General features: G+C 47.9%; 1 pseudogene; it reads left to right on the top strand.

Moving 5' to 3' along the window:
• Window positions 1-4,962: 4,962 nt before the first annotated feature.
• On the top strand, window positions 4,963-11,186 carry LOC127193605 (geranylgeranyl transferase type-2 subunit beta-like; annotated as a pseudogene).
• Window positions 11,187-15,979: the final 4,793 nt, after the last annotated feature.

A 15,979-nucleotide genomic window follows, 5' to 3' on the forward strand; every position in this document is an offset into this window, starting at 1 on the left:
GACCACTGAGCCATCTCTCGTGCCCTTTTATTGGATTTAGAGGCTGTGTTGAACCCAGGATGATCTCATCTCAAGGTCCCTAACCAATTACATCTGTAAGGACTATCTGGAAATGTGGTTTGGAGGGTGTGAACTCTGAGAGGGTGCTCTCCAACCCACCACTGAACCCTAAACAAGGAAGCAGGATCTTTTGCTCTGGTAGTTAGAAGCCCCAAGATAACAGCCTAGTGGGGTGGTGACACAGTACCCCAGCATGTGCAAGCTGACCTGCCAGTAAGCCTCAGACCTTTGCTGATGGCTGTCCCAATTCAGCCCTCAAGTCCACACTAGGGACATGAAGGGGAAGGAAAAGGCAGTGTCTACTGCATGTGACCTCTTTTGTCAGAAAAGCAATAATTTTAGGAGAAAACCTACATTTTTTTTCTTAAATTGTGTTGATGTACTGACCATAATTATAACCATTTTTCCAGGGCCCTAGATTGCTTCTCCCCAGCTCTCTCCAGGGCAAGAACTGCCATCAGGGGCTGACTTCTGTCTCCATGAGAGAGAGATGCTGGTCCCTCTGTGTAAAAGCCCAGAGATTCTCAGTGGAGAAAGTGGAGATGTGCCCTGAATGCAGAGGAGGGTGCTGGGGCAGAGGAAGGAAAGAAGAAGGGTGCCCAGGCAGATGCCAGAGGATATATCCCAGACAGAGGCCTGGAGAGGGTGACGACCTCAGTGCTGGAGCCCTCATGTGCTGACAGGCATGGGGACTAGGTGTCATGAGGTTGCCGTGAGGAGGCCCTTTTAAAGGCTTATTCTTTGGAGAAGCAGGGAGGGCCTCCCTTCTCTGAGAAGAAGGAGAGGGGAGAGTGGGAAGACGTGGGCATGGGAGTGGGATTGGGAGGAGAGAGGGGAGGGACTGGGAGCAAGCTATAAAGTGATTAATTTTTTTAAAAAGTGTATGTCTAAAAAAAGAAAAAGAAACTCTGTCTCTAAAAAACAAAACAAAACAAAACAAAAACACCCGAAAAACAAAAAAGAAAAGAAAAGAAACCAGAAAAAAACAAAAAACAAAAAAAGTGTGGAGGTGGATTATTTGTAGGACAGTGCAGTCTGACTGTATTAAAAGAGCCTTACAGGCTGGGGTGTGAAAGGAAGAACAGAAGCAAGGCCCACTGATGTGCCTGTTGGTAGAAGTAGAAAATAATAGGTGCCGTTTTTTAGTCAGGGTCAGTAAAAAAGAAAAAAAGGCCACTGTAGGAAGTAATCTCAAGCTGGAATGGGATGTCATACTGAGAGCTTGTTTTAACACAGCCCTGTGCGTGTGGGTCCAAAATGGGCGATAGTGTAGGCAGGAAGACTCCACCAGCCATCCAGGCATTTGACTATTCAGAGGTCTGGGCGAAGGAGAAGGGACTTCAGCTCTGCCTTGTCATTCAGGGACCCAGGGTGTGGAAAAGGGGGCTTCGCATCACTCTGATGTATATGTGTGGGGAGAGGGGCTCAGCTGTACCTAGTCAGACAAGGATTTGGGTGCAAGGTGCAGGGCTCAGCTGAGACAGAAAGGCGGGTGCTCTCTGGGCACTGGGCAGAGGTCCAGCGTTGTTAAAGTATTCAGTGTTAACAGTGAGTCCTTTAAGTTTGTACTGCATGCATTCCTTCTAGTGTGAATTTTCTGTAAATAAGCAAAGACACTAGGATAGGGCAACTTGACTCCATAATTAGATATTGAACTCTTGTTACCGAGCTGCCTTGAGCAAAAAGCCTGTCCCTTTAACAGGCAGCAGGATCACGCTCGTGCTGGCGCCAGCCATTTTGGATATACCATGGACACCTTGAAACAACTACAGATGACTGCCCAGGCTCTTGGAGGCACAGACCCAACCAGGCTGTTTCCGTCTGTACCAGGCTTGTGATGACAAGCTTCCTTGAACCATTCTTACCTTGCAGAGAGGAAAAATGTGTCCTAGAAGACAGAAGACAAGATTTGTAGCAAGGCCATGATTGGTCGAAAACACAAGCCCTAATAACCATGATTGGTCCAAAGCAAATGGGTGGCTATTGATCCAGACACTCCCTTTTCAGGCTCTATAAGATGACAGCTTAGGCTCCCAGTGAGTTGGCTGGGGGACTGCCTGCTACCTCTCATGGTGTTGTGACATCAGATCAAGCGAAGACTGGCCTGGCCTGCTTTCAGTAGTTCTCACTGACTGAGCTGCTGACAGGAAGAGTCAGCAAAGGGTGGCAGCTGTGGTGAGGACAGTGATGGGTGAGGACCAAGGGTGCCGACTGACAGCTGGCCTTGCAGTGTCTGCAGTTGGCTGAGGTGGCTACCATCCAGTGGCCTGGGGTTTACCCACAGTCAGATTCCCCCAAGCCTGAACTTACACAGTGGTAGTAGCAGTGCTATGGAGGTCCACTGACCCACTGGATCCCCCCTATTATAGGAAGAGATGATTGTGCTTGACTGATCGCACCTGCACCTGACACCCACCCATCTGGGGCCCATCTGGGTTTTCTATCTGGGTGCCTCAGCCCCTGAGAAGCGGCAGGTGCCCCAGCTACATCTTGGCTCTGGTATGTTTTCTTCCAGAGACAACGAACGTTGAGTCCTGGCAGCAGCCACTGACAACCGAAGAAAGGGCTGAAGAGTTCAAGAGCAGTCAGGACAGGAGGACAACAGGAAATAGAAAGACAATGACAGAGCACGTTATAAATAGCTAGAGAAGAGAGCTTCCAGTCCTGGTCATCAGAAGACCTCCAGAGAACTGCCAGATCTTCAAGTCCATGGGGCTCAGACCCATGGCTATGAACTCTAACACTGCCAAGGCCCCAGGCCCAAGGGTCCCAGTACCTGAGGCTGGCATAGAAATGGTAATGCCAGAATGTGGTACTTGCTTCCTGCCTGCAGCTGCTCCAACTGGGCGCTGTCAAACACCGAAGGAAACAAACGCTGCTAGGAACATTTACTCTTTGAGGTTTAACCTTTCCCAGCCCTGTGTACTCAGCCAATCAAATGTCCCTTTTACTTTTTGGAAGTAACTAGAATCTACAGTGCAGAGGACAGCGTAAAGGTAAAACAGAAACATCCATGTTTTTCCATATATCTTCCATGTCTCCTTTTTTTCCCTCCAGGTTGTAGTCTGAGGGGACAAGAAGATCGCCGAGTGCTAAAGTTGCACTCTGTGGGCTGCCCTTGGACTCTTCCTGCACCTGAATCAGCCAAGTTGGCTGTATTTCCTGGCTGAGGTCACATCTCAGGGCAGTCCAGCGCCACACCTCACCACCTCAGGTGCCAGGAGTCAATAAGTAAAGGCTCCACATAGGAAGCCTAGGCAAGTAAACCCAGCTTGCCCACCCCTGGAAAAATGTGCATTATAGGAAACAAGGCCATAACCAGGGCAGCAGCCCCTCGGGCTGCAATGAAGAGCAGGGCCGGTGGGGCCAGTTTCCCAACTGCCATCTCTGTGCCTGGTTGCACAGCCTCGGGAAGCCTGATAAACCTCTGACGTCACACCCCACACCTTCGGGAAATGGTGAATGACTCTGGTCACTTACACTTAGGATTATATGAAAATTAAAGGGATTCACGTTGCGGCTGGCTCTCAAGAATGACCACTCCCAGTCCCTCCCCACAGGCAACTTCTATTCCTCTGTTATTCCGTAAGAAGCTGGGATTTCCTCCAAGCTTTCCAAGCTTCTCTGGGCCCCTTGCACTAAGTGAGACAGAAAGACAACAGATAGGGCCTATATCCCGCCTCCCACTCTCAGGTCAGGCTAGCTCCCTCCCCCAGCTGCAAAGTGCAGCTTTTGCATTTCACAGTTCCACGTTCTCTGCCCACCCTTTCCGGCTGGCCTGGAGTTCGCTATGTAGCCCACACTGGCCTCAAACTTGTGACAGCCTCCTGAGTGTGGCTATAGGTGGCTACAGGTGGGAGCTGCCACACTCGGCTGAGCTATTACCTCTTACCCAAGGGGAGGCGGGAGTATTAGGGGAGCTTCCAAAAGGAAGTCACCTTGAGCACCCATGTCACAGACCACGCTTGCTCACCCCTCAGTAACAGGTTAGGCCTGGAGAATTCTGAGTCAGCACTCCAGTACACTGTGTGAAAAGGAGTAGGCTGGTGGCCGTGCCAGGCCCTAGGAAGACCGTGGAGTGTCCGTGGGGACATGTCGCAAAGGCAGCATACATCTTGGAGGAGAGTCACCTGGTCTCGTGAAGGAGCTGGGCAGAGAGAACAGTTTCTGGGATATGGGTTTAACGATGGCTGGAGGTCCTGTTTTCCTGATTTGGGGTACATCAGGAAGTGTAGGGGATGGCCCCCGCTTGCGAGGCACCCTGAGCTAGTGGACATGTCGGCTGGTATTGAGCACCATTGTCTGACCAGGCCTGGCTGGGAGCACACGCAGGAAGACTCACAGTGAGTGGCACTGGGGAAGCTGTATGCTGAAGTGTGTGTGGACCAGGAGAGCAATCAGAGTACAAAGTGGGCATGGGGTCTGTACCTTTGTCTTCACAAATTCGCTGTGTGGCATTTCAACCTCCTAAAGTTTCTGAGCATGTCCAAGGCATGTGTTAGAACTTTTCAAGATTCTATTCGATAAAATATGTGGGTCCCACTACACTGGAGAACTGGCGTAGCCCCAATAAGGCCTAAATATAGCGAGTTTACAGACCTGCAGATTCTTTCCTCATGACAGCAAGGCCTGGCGCGCGTGCACTGGCTGCCTGGGAGGCACCCCCCCCCCAACACACACACCCCTGCCCACCCTCCCAACTCCAGACACAGACAGACCAAGGCTGGGCTCAAAGCCTTGCCTGCCAGGGCATTCCAGGGGACGCTGCAATGCCGCCAAAGCTTGGCCATGACTCACAATCTCACTAGATCATGCATGGGCTGCCTGTTGCCAGCCAGCCTCCTGCCTTTGTTTTTCTTCTTCTGAATGTCACCTACTTTTCAAACTTTAGTCATCGAACTGATGGTGGCCAGAGCCCCACTCCCACACTATTTTGTGGCTAAGGTGGCAGGTGAGAGAAAAAAAACAGGCAGACTGAACACGTGTGGTGCCCCATCCCAAGGGATCCAAGTTTTGAAAGATTTATTTATTTATTTATTTATTTATTTATTTATTTATTTATTTATTTATTATGTATACAAGCACTCTATCTGCATGCCAGAAAAGGGCATCAGATCCCAGTAGAGATGGCTATGAGCCACCATGTAGGTGCTGGGAATTGAACTCAGGACCTTTGGAAGAAGAGCCAGTACTCTTAACCACTGAGCCATCTCATCAGCCCCAAGGGATCCAAGTTTTGAAGAGCAGTCAGTTTTGTTCATTTCAGGGCCTCCCTCACAGACACTTTGTTGGGAAAATGGCATCTTACCTCCAGCAGAGAAATGACATGGGATGGTGCTCGGGCAAACACCCATGAGAGAGCAGTGGCATCTGCTGCTGCCACTTCTATGCCATGAGTTGGCAGAGTTTGGTTCAGCTTTGAGAGGCATGAGCGCCTTTAGGAGTGTGGCAACCCCACAGAGGAGCCCTGGGCCTCACCTGGGTGTGGGATCTGCGCTGCAGCAGTATTCTAAGATTTTGATTGCTCAGGCAGGTGGCCAGGATGACAAGTTCTCCAAAAAGGGACTGCGGTTGGTTGTGGCTACCAGGGGCCATGCACTCTGCACTGGCCCCTCCTCCACACACATTGGAGGAGGATATGGGCTGGGTCATGGGGCAGCATCTGGTGCAGCAGGGGTTCCTTGCCTGTCTAGAGGGTGGTTGGCATGCTTGAGGGAGCATACCTGGCTCAAGGCACACTTCAATATCCCTGTACTCTGTTGCTAAGGGTTTCTAAATACGAATGTCTCCGTAAATTGACTTTTGCTCATTTCTGTTATAGAGAGCAATCCCCAGGTCTTTGTGACTGACCAGAAAGCATGACTTAGAATAGCAGCTCTTCTCTCTGGTTCTACTCCGCATCCTTCCATTCAGTCAGGAGGCTGGATTAGCAGCCTTCCTCAGTCTCATGGTAGTGGCGGTCAAGAGAAGGCCCTGTAGATGCCACAGGGATGAGGTGGTGTCACCTCAAATCACGTCTCATGGGTGGCAGCAGCCTCAGGAAGCACTCTGACCCACATGATGGGGGCATGTAGGATGTGATCCTCCAGCAGAGACCAAGGAGGACCATCAGGATCTTGCACAAGTGCTGTGTCCCTGTGGTGGGCTGTCTCTTCACTGACCCAACCCACAATTAGTGCTCCAAGTTTCTGCTTGCCTGACTCTTCTTGTGTCAATCTGGCTGACTTTAAAAACAGCCATTAACAAGTCTGTGGCTTTTTTTTTTTTTTTATCATAAACTAATGGATGTTCTGACCACATGTTGTCTGGAAACAAGAAAAAATGGTCAAGACTCAAGGTCTCACCTTGTCTTTGTGGGGTTATCTGATCTTACATAAATTCATCTTTCTGTGACTTACTCTTCAGGCAACAAATTCACATGACGTTTCACCATGCGGTGGGTGCTGGATATCCACCAAGCAAGGGAAGCAACCCACCCCTGCACACTTTTTTTTATTAATTTATTCTTGTTACATCTTAATGTTTATCCCATCCCTTATATCCTCCCATTCTTCCCTCCCTCCCATTTTCCCATTATTCCCCTCCCCTATGACTGTTCCTGAGGGGCATTACCTCCCCCTGTATAAGCTCATAGGGTATCAAGTCTCTTCTTGGTAACCTGCTGTCCTTCCTCTGAGTGCCACCAGGTCTCCCCCTCCAGGGGACATGGTCAAATGTGAGGCACCAGAGTACGTGAGAAAGTCATATCCCACTCTCCACTCAACTGTGGAGAATGTTCTGACCATTGGCTAGATCTGGGTAGGGGTTTAAAGTTTACCACCTGTATTGTCCTTGGCTGGTGCCTTAGTTTGAGCGGGACCCCTGGGCCACCCCTGCACACTTTATATCAGCAAGTAAGATGAGGACTCAAGCCTGACACCACCAGTGCAGCCTGTGAATGCAAGCTCACCCAAGGCAAATCCGACAAAGTGAGTGTTCAGGGCTGTGCTGAGTGCCCCCACTGCCTATAATGTGGGCACTGAAGAGACCACGAGCCAACTCAGAGACACGGACACCAGGTCTTATCAAATTCTTTGTAGCAAGAGTTCCTAAAGATTGGAAGTTGAGAAGTCCCCGGTTGACAAAGATGGGCATTTGCATCATGCAAGGGTGCTGTATCCTTTCAGGGTAGGTATGTGCTTGCACAGTCCCTTACTCACTGTCCGTGGTCCAGCATCTGACTACAGCCCTTTCTAGAATCTCTTTGTTGAGGTCCCACCCCCTCCTCCTTTGTGGATCCCTCTGCAGTGTGTGACCATGCCATCACTTCTCTGGTACACTACCATGCCCACCCTGAACCCCTTCGACCCATGGCTGGACCCTGCTTCCACACTGTAGGACATGGGTATCGCCTTCCCTACCTGTGAGCTGCTTGTCTTCCTTGATCCCGCTCAAACCTAATGTCTGGCTAGCTGTCCACTGGGAAGCCATCTTCCGGCCCGTGCCTAGTTATCTGTGAGTTTACTCACTTCCACTTCTACACTGGCTGCCTGTACCTGGCGACAGAGCAGGAACACTGCCAACCCTGTCCCTGCATATTTCGACTCAATCAAGAGCCTGGAGGACACTAGCCATGCATCCCTGTGGACTACGATCAGAAGTCCCCTGAGAAAGCAATGGCAACAGAGATCACTGGTCACCATGACAGTGGCTGACACCATTTGAAAATGAGTGCTACAACCCTAGTTGCTGCCTTGAGTGATAGTAACTTATTCTCTTATTGCCCAAAAACAAATTATCGAACAACCGCAACACTTAATGTTTCACTTTCTTACAGAATACCTACTGCACTACCAGGCTTTGTGATAGCAAGAACCTTGCCTCTGGAACACGGAGCACTTTCAGCAGCCCACTGCTGGGGCCTGAACTCAATTAACACACGTTCCTTCGTTTTGGATTTGCCTGTGTACTTCTTTATGTATTTGTCATTCAGTGTCGTGGGGGCGGGGCGTCGTGGGGGCGGGGCGTCGTGGGGGCGGGGCGTCGTGGGGGCGGGGCGTCGTGGGGGCGGGGTGTCGTGGGGGCAAGGCGTCGTGGGGCGGGGCGTCGTGGGGGCGGGATGTCCTCCTGAGATTGCAACAGTCATCCTCAGGACTTGTCTCAGAGCAGATAGTTCCGTAGGTTCTAGAGAAAAACTAGGGGAAAGCCCTCAGGTAGAGCAAGAGAGGCAACATTCATTCGAAAAGGCTGACGCTGTGGACCAGGAGACCCTGCAAGCTATTGAATGCATGCCCACTGGAAGTACGGCCGCAGGCCCTGAGCCAGCCCACCAGAGGTGGAGGCCAGCCTGCAAGAGTAGCAGGTGTTTACTCACTCATGAAATGATGATCCATTAGCGAGTGCACGTCAGTAAGTGGGACTGGGTTGCTTATGAAGAAAGACAAATGCATGGGTTTCAAGCTTTCAAGGAAACAGTAAGAGGATGCATTTCATTTGCACTGTCTCCAGCTCCGTCTGCAAGGCCATTTCAAATTCACTTCCGTGTTTTGCAGCAGGAGATGTATGTGCTATTCCGTGACAATGTGTTTGCTGGTTTTACCATCGAGTTACAGAGAGTTACCTTGCCTGAGCTTTTGGTTTTGTTTTGTTTTTCTCCCTATAAAAGCTATTTCTTTTCAGGAAATGCTCTCAGCATATTTCAGAGATGTGGGTCGTGGCACATGTCTTCCAGAAGGCACAGGCTGTTGCAGAGAGCAGAGAGCCATCCTCACCACCTACACCTAATTTCTAAAGAGGAGTCTGTACGCCCGGACTGCTGGAGGAAACGTACACGCAAATGTTGTGACAAGCCGGTAGCTGATGAAGGCTTAATGAGTGACAGTCTAAACAATGAGGAAGTCCTGGGGTGGCTCTCAGATTATTTCAGGGGAGAGAGAAAGCCCATTCCAAAAGCATCTCATTTGCAAAGCTCCCAGGGGATGCAGCAGGATAGAGGCCCCAGGATAGAGGCATCTGGAATGCAAGCTTTGAGAATACCTTTGAGTGATTGTTGCCAACACTAGCACATTATTTATTTCCCACTGGTTAATATTTTTAAACTCTAGACAGGATTAAATTGGAATTGTGACCGCTCTAAATTCCTCTGATGTCTAAAATCCAGTATAATTCTATGGGAGGAAAAAATTGTAATCAACTTGAACCTATTTCTGGGGGAAGAGTCTTTTCACTTTGTATAGTTCTTTTGCCTTTTGCTTTTCTTGGTTTTGCTAGAGAATTGAGGATAAATGCGCATATGGGTCTCGGCCTATGGGTCTGAACTGTCAAGATTCCATGGGTTAGAACCATGAGCCAAAGGACAGCAGAGCCACATGCTCCTAAGGCAAGTTGAGTGTGTCGGTGAGGTCTACTGCAGTGTGACCTGTGTATTCAGAGGCTGAGTCAAGAGGAAGCCTTTCAGGGAAGAATGGAGATTATACAAGACACTTGGAGATAATCCTTGATGGCAAGGGTCAGTCGCAAAGGTCCAGTGTGGAGCCTGAAGTTTGTTAGCCGGCATCTTTGCCCAAGTGTTTTTCTGAGTAAGGCTTAGGGACCTGTCTGCTAGGCTGTGCACCTGGCCTGGGCTGTTATGATAAGTAACTGTTATGAAGAGCCCCTTTCACAAGCTCCCAGTTTTATTTGTTTTCTGGTTGGTTCTACACAAGGTATCCATTTTGTTGCTGACAACTTTCATGTACTTTAAGAATGAGGACTAACCAAAGGGAACAGGGCTGGGGGTGGGGGCAACTGTAGAACACCTTTCCTGATTCTGAGTCATACTCAGCATCTCCATTTTTTTTTGTCTCATATTTAAAACTTGGATACATTTCATTTTTACCTGGACAGAAAACATGTATTAAAAATCTTATTTTTCTTAATAACCAGACCTTTGTCCTGACATTTCTCTTGTGATTGAGGCTATGATGTAATGAATCTGCCAAACATGGGAGTGAGTTGCTAAGGTTTCTGTCCTGCCCCAGTGACTTGCTTATTCACTTAATGCCCAGAAAAATACATTTTAAATCAATATATTGGTATGTTTAGTAACTGGAAAAACCTCAGAGTTGAATATTACCTTTTAAAATTATACTTTCCAACAGGTGTGTTAATCCAAGTAGAGCACATAATTAATTTTATGATAATCAGTATTAAGTTGATCTACACTAATATTAATTCTACTTTATGTCACTATTGTTAATATAAGTCCAGAAAGGAGACAGTTGTTTTGCTGGAGATGTTGGGAGAAACAGATACAAGAGTCTTGTTTTGTATGGTGGCAACCTTAGCTCTCTTGGGCAACCTTGATGCTTGAATGTGGGAAAGGCGACCGAATTTGTTTTGTCCTGGCTGAACTGTGATGATAGATTTGGGTACAGATCAGGCTCTGGATCTCATGCTGGGCACATTGTTGTTGCACAAGGTTCCTGGCCATGATAATTCGTCGGTTGCATCAAATGAACTCTGACTCACTTGGTTGGTGGCTTTGTGAACGCCTCAGGTGGACTCAACGGAAGACGAAGTTACGAGATGTGTGCTATATGTGGTGGGGCTTGGCCTCCCTATGGGAAATCGGGAGGCTTCGTTGGACTGACGGAGAAAAGCTGTGTGGTTTCGTGTCCAGATAAAGAGACAGTGGGTTTGGCAGGGAGGCCAGGAGATGGATCCTTTTCACACCTTATTTGGCACTGCTGGATTGTCACCTCTCAGAGAAGAGCAGATTAAACCTGTTGGTTCTCTGCTTTACATGCCTGAAGAAGCACTTCAGAGGGTGAGTGTCCAGCCTGGGCCAGTGAGCTAGAGTCAGAGATGGCAAAGGTGCTAAGTATGCAGTGTGCAGTCCGAACACTGCTGTACTTAAAGTGACTATTGTTAATATTTACCGTGTTAATGGTAAGTTACTTAATTAACACAGGTGGTTCCGCAGCTTTTAGTAGAATCACTGCCATGTTAGAAAGTTGTGAGCTTTGGAGCATTTGATTGGTTACCAGACACGAGTCTGGAGTTCGTCACCAGGTAGTTTTCGTGGGTTGATTCCCTTATGCTGCTTTGCAGGTGGGTAATAAACCACTCCTGCTTTGTGACCTATAATGCCTGTTCTTTTTATCTAAAATTCCCAAGTCAGTGATGAGGCCACTAGTGATAACGGAGCGGACAGTCTCCCCTCTCGGCCTTAATGCACACACTCCACCTCCGTTCATTGTTGCATATGTTTTATCCTGATTTCTAATAACCTATTTGATTATTAAGAAAGTGGCATTCTCAGCCCCGTTCTAAAAACACTTTTTAAATGTAGACATGAGTATCAAATATTTGTTGTGCCTATTGACATTTCCTATATCATTTCATCATTGACCTATTTATTGATTCAAGAATTATAAAACAGGGCCAACGACATGGCTGTTGCTGTTTCTCACTGTAGAGCTGCGTAAGAGTGATCACTAACAACCATACGACAGCGTCGGTATCAGGCTCCTTAAACCTTCTCTGCCAATGAAATTAGTCCAACACTCTTCAATTTAGTCTCAGCCAGATTTTTAAAAAAGATTTATTTATTTATTTTGTGTACAGGGCACCAAATCTCATTATAATGGTTGTGAGCCACCATGTGGTTGCTGGGAAATGAACTCATGTCCTTTAGAAGAGCAGTCAGTGCTCTTAACCTCTGAGCCATCTCTCCAGCCCCCTCAGCCAGATTTTTAAGGGCAAAAGCAGCCACGTTCTTTACCAAAATATCACACTGGTCTCTAACCAAACTGCTAATATATTTCCTGTGGAACCTCTTGAGCTGTGTCTCTCCGTAGTGCACCTTATTCTCAGCACTGTTGTCCTCCAGGCTCCTACCTGGATCACCCACTAAGACCCACTTGCAGCATCCAACCACTTTCCTGGTCCAAAGTCCCAAGGTCTTCTCCATTCTTCCAGAAATCCGCATGGTCAGGCGTGTCATAACAATGGCCCACGCCTGGGACCAACTTCGGTCTTAGTTACCTTTCTATTGCCATGACAAAACACCATGACCACAGCAACTTGTAACAGAAGATGTTCAATTTGGTGCCCACAGTTGCAGAGGGGGGTAGAGTCTGTGACCATCACGTCGGGGTGCATAGCGTCAGGCAGGCAGGCATGGTGCTAGAGCACTAGCTGAGAGCTCACATCCTCATCCACAAATAGAAGGCAGAGAGAGCTAACTGGGAATGTCCTGGGCTTCTTTTGTTTTGGCGTGGGTTTTTTTGTTTGCTTTGTTGGTTTTATTTTGTTTTTTGTTTCTTTTGAGATAAGATTTTTTTTCTCTGTAGCCTTAGCTTTTCTTGGATTTGCTTTGTAGACCTGGCTGGCCTCAAACTCCCAGAGATCCAACTGCCTCTGCCTCCCAAGTGCTGAGATTATAGGCGTATAACACTGCCCCAGATATTTTGGACTTTTATTTTCATTTTATTTTTGGTTTTCCGAGACAGGGTTTCTCTGTGTAGCCTTGACTCTCCTGGACTGGCTTTGTAGACCAGGCTGGCCTCAAACTCATAGAGATCCAACCGCTGGGATTAAAGGTGTGTGCCCCTCCCCCCACTGCCTGGCTGATATTTTGGGCGTTTAAACCCTCAGATCACACCCCTAGTGAAATATCTTCTCCAAGAAGGCCACACCTCCTAATCCTTCCCACATAGCTCCACCAACTGGGGCCCAAGCATTCAATTATATGAGCCTATTCAGGAGGGGGCATTCTCACTCCGACCACCACAGTGTCTACATACCGACAGTAAAAAAGAAGAATGTGAAGTTTAAAAAGTCTAACACACACACACACACACACACACACACACACACACACACACACACACACACTCCAAAAAGAAAAAAAAATCTAACACTAAAAAAAAAAAAAAAAAAAAGTCTAACACTAAATGGGTCACACAACAAAACTAAAGTCATGAATCTGGAAAAGGGACTGGTGTGGGGGGTGGGGGTGAGTGATAGCGATGTGTGGGAGACAAGAGCGTATGGGGAAAGAGTAACCAGAAAGCTTATATACATGCAGACAGTTGTCAAGGTATGGCTGAGTCAAGGCTCAGTGGTTGGAAATAAATACTGCTCTTAAAGAGGCCCAGAGTTTGGCTTGCAGCACCCTTGTCAGCTGGCTGATGGCTGTCTGTGGCTCCTGCTTCAGGGACATCTGACTCCTCTGGTCTCCCTGGACACCTGTACCCACATTCACATACACATAACTAAAAATAAACCTTAAAAATGTGTGCAAGGTGCCCTACCCCCACGAACTACAGGCAAGTAAGGAATGCTGAGAGCGGGAGAAATAGTCTTCCCCAGGGAAGAGCAGCATCAATTGATTACCCAGTACCAGACAGTCAGCCCTGAAAACGTACATACAAGTAACATTGTACAGACTGAGAAGGTTGCACTTATGTATTTAGAAGTGTATATGCGTATACATATATGCATGTAACAACAGTTAGCGGAAAAAGAGGCCATGATTTGAAAGGGAGCAAGGAGGGAGGGGTGTGTGGGAGATTCTAGAGGAAGAAAGGGGAAAGGATTAATCTCAAAGAATAAATGAAAATTAAAGCTGAGTATCTGAATATCTTATCTGTTGCTGTTGCATAATATTCAGACAAAAGCAATTTAAAGGAGAAAATGCTGACATCAGCTCCAAGTCCCAAGTTACAGCCATCGTAGTGGAGGAAGCCGCAGGAACTCGAAGACGATGTCGAATCTACAGCCAGGAAGCAGAACGGTAACGGAATGCATGCTGGTGCCACCTTTGCTGTCCTCTTAAAAATTCTAGGGCCTTAGCTGGGCACGGTGGCACACACCTGTAATCCCAGCACTCGGGACGCAGAGGCAGGCAGATCACTGTGAGTTCGAAGACATCCTGGTCTACAAAAGGAGTCCAGGACAGCCAAGGCTACACAGAGAAACCCTGTCTGAAATACCCCCCCCAAAAAATCCAGGGCCCCCTGCGCAGGAATGCCACTCAGTGGGTAGGTCTTCACAGTAGTCAAGATGTGGGCCTTTAGACACGCCCACAGGCCAGCCTCATCCAGACAGCTCCTCACTGATAGTTCCTCGCCAGGTGATGGTTCTGGGGTATTTCCAGTTGACAGCACCGGCCATGGCAGTGTGCATGATCTTTACACTGAACAGGACAAACCAGGAGAGGCATGCCATCTTCATGGGTTAGGACACATTCTTCCCAACTGACTTGTGGCTTCAAGCCACTCCTAAGTAAGTCGATCATGGTCATTCTTACAGAAACCGACAAACTGATTCTAACATGTACACAGAAGTGCAAAGACACTAAGTTGATAGAATCTTAGACTATGAGAACAAAGCTGGAAGGCTTTGGCCCCTCACATCGTCAGCCTTTTAGAGTCAGCTCTTTCGAGGTGTATACATTGTAGGTAACACACATGGGTTTTGCATGCTATGGGTGTCATGTTTTAAAAACTGTGGTTGATAAACATCTGCTTACTTTTTAAATCCCTGTAGTTTGAATTTCTTCTGTGTTCTCTCTCTCTCTCTCTCTCTCTCTCTCTCTCTCTCTCACCCTCCTCTCTCTCCTCTCCTTCTCCTCTCTCTCGTCCTCAGCTCTCTCTCTCTCGCTCCTCTTCACTCTCTCTCCCTCTTTCTCTCTTATGCTCCCTGCTCTCCCTCCGTTCTTCCTCTCTCTCTCTCTCTCTCTCTCTCTCTCTCTCGTTTTTTGAGACAAGGTTTCTCTGTGTAGCTTTGGCTGGCCTGGACTCGCTTTGTAGACCAGGCTGGCCTTGAACTCATAGAGATCAGCCTGCCTCTGCCTCCCTGAGCACTGAGATTACTACAGGCATGTGCCACCATGCCTGGCTTTTTTTTTTTTTTTTTAAGATTTAAAAAAAAATTATGTATATAGTGTTCTGCCTGTGTGTATACCTGCATGCCAGAAGAGGGCACCAGATCTCATAGATGGTATGAGCCACCATGTGGTTGCTGGGAATTGAACTCGGGACATCTACAAGCCCAAGCAGTGTTCTTAACCTCTGAGCCATCTCTCCCGCATCAGAATTTCTTCTATGCTTTACTCCTCCTTTCCTCTATTTTTTCTTCTTGGTGCCCTAGTAGGAATATTTTATAGTCTCTATCCTTTTGAAGTTAATGTCTTGGATTTTAATTCTAGAACTATTGTATTGGTATTTTAATTAATGACTTTATTTCTTTATTGAGTACATGCATGCAGTGCCTGGTGTGGCCAGAAGAGGGCAGAAGATCACCTGCCATGGATGTTGGCAATGGAGCTTCAGTCCTCTGGCAGACCAGTACTTGCTCTCACCAACAAACTGTCACTACCTTATTATGAGCTTAAGAGCTAGTCTTTTGAAGTATGTTGGCTTCTTTTGATACCACCAGTGGCCCATCTCGCCCACCCTTGACAGTCTGGGCACACCCCCACTGATTTCAGTCCGGTCTCTCTCTGGTCACTTCTCCATGTTAATGGTATGGTGGGCACAAACACCAACTTACTGTCACTGGATCTTAATCACAAGGCTGAGAATCAGGTATTTTTGTAAGGGACAGATCTTTTTTGAGAATAAATTAGTTCTTTGTATGTCTGTATGTGGTTTCAGTCTCTGCTTCCTCCCTTGGGGTGTCCAGCACACAGGGCTGGGATAAAGCGAACTGGTGAGTCCGCAAAACCCCTGCCGGGATGGCAGTGTGGAGGTGGGGCGTGGGCCGGGGGAGGTGCTTCTCTGAGGTTTTCAGTTACAGCTCTTTTGGGTGATAGCAGCCTGGGGGGCTGCTTCTTCCCTTTGGTGCGTCCAGGCACCAGCATCGGGCAGGCTAGCCCAGTCCAATGGCGAATACCGAGAGAGAGAGAGAGAGAGAGAGAGAGAGAGAGAGAGAGAGAGAGAGAGAGAGAGAG

The sequence above is a fragment of the Acomys russatus genome, chromosome 9 (genome assembly GCF_903995435.1).
Source record: "Acomys russatus chromosome 9, mAcoRus1.1, whole genome shotgun sequence".
In the NCBI taxonomy this organism is placed as follows: domain Eukaryota; kingdom Metazoa; phylum Chordata; class Mammalia; order Rodentia; family Muridae; genus Acomys; species Acomys russatus.